Source organism: Ciona intestinalis, chromosome 5 (genome assembly GCF_000224145.3).
Source record: "Ciona intestinalis chromosome 5, KH, whole genome shotgun sequence".
Lineage (NCBI taxonomy): Eukaryota > Metazoa > Chordata > Ascidiacea > Phlebobranchia > Cionidae > Ciona > Ciona intestinalis.
The window spans coordinates 860,626-862,299 of record NC_020170.2 but is presented as its reverse complement, the minus strand read 5'-3'; positions in this window follow the sequence as shown (position 1 = coordinate 862,299).

Sequence of the window (1,674 nt, the reverse complement as noted above, 5' to 3'; positions counted from 1 at the left end):
TTACGCTGTATGCGTTTAGATCGTAGCCAATCTATGGGCGGTGCACAACGATCCTGATGTGTGGGACGAACCAAGCAAGTTTAAACCTGAGCGTCACCTCGATGACAAAGGAAACTTTGTTCAGTCTAAACACGTGATACCTTTCTCGGTGGGTCCACGTCATTGCTTGGGAGAACAACTAGCTCGAATGAAAATCTTCATCTTCCTGGTTTCAATGGTTCAGAAGTTTGAGTTTCTTCCGGATCCGAACGAACCAGATCTTCCTGAGATTGATGACGGAGTTATCGGGAACGGTTTCTTTCCATATCCGTTTAACTTTGTTGCCAATGAGATTTAACACCAACACCTATGTCAGTAGCGCTTAATGCTTGATATATTTACTCTATACTTTTTGCTTTGCAAGTATATCTAGGGTTGTGACTTTCCATAAAATGATCGAAGATAATTTACAAAGTCTCAACAAATATAAAAAGTTATTTTTTATACGTATACCTAACTTCGGCATTATATCGTACATCCCGCGTGCTTCATATCTCAATGTTCATATTGTAGGGTGGGGAAGATGGGACACCTTTTCAATCTATTTTCCCGTCTTATTTTGTAGTAAACAAAGAACATTCAAAGAACTATAGATTCGTATCCTCACGGCTTCCATGGACCGGTGTTTATGGTTTAAAACACGAACAGGATATTTGGATATTATAGGTGCTAAAGATATCCCATCTTCCCCCATCCTACTATAATATATATTCCAGAAGGAAATCCCATGCATATTTTTTCATTTTTGTACAATGTTCAAAGTCATATTTAATTATTCCTACATCAAAGAGATTGGAAATAACAAAAAAGCGACAGTCGTTATAACATTCTATAAAAAGTGGTATTGTTGGTCGTAAAGCGTGGCTGTTTGATTATATAAGAAGTAACTCACAGTGGGTGCAGATGTTTAATTATACCGATCTCTAAATATTTGCAAGAAAGTTACTTTGTAAAGATATAGGAGGCTCGTGGAAGTTGGGACACGTTTTGATTACATTTTCTCATCCAACTTAGTAGTAAACAAAGAACATACAAGGAATTATAAATCCGTATCTTTACGACTACCATATACCGGCTGTTAATTGTTTAAAACGCGGTCAGGATATTTGGATATTATGTGCTAAAGGTGTCCTATCTTCCCCACCCCACTATTTGAGTTTTGCAATTGAGAGAGTCTTCATTCAAAAGTTTAATTAAATTCACCAAAACGAAATATTTGATGGAGAGTATAGTTCATTGCTTAAGTACAGATAAGTTTCGTATTTATGTACAGTATTATCTAATAAAGTAAAAATATGGATATTTGCTACGGTATAGGCATATCATTCAGGAGGATATTCTGCAGATATGTCCACGCGGCTTCCACATAATATCGGGCCCCATCTTATGTACATGCGTAGTAGGGTTTGCACGCATGCACAATCAAGGCCGGCCAAAATATAGGTGGAATGAACTTTGTTTAAAGCCGCAACCTCAAAATCTTTAAGGTAAAAAAGTCGAAAGTTGTTCAAAGTATGTTTCAACAATGATTATGGTAAGAAAACATTTACCAGTAACGTTTTAATGCAATTATATTTGAAATCTAATTTACATGGAATTTTGATAATCTGTGATTGTAATCCACAAACTGTATTA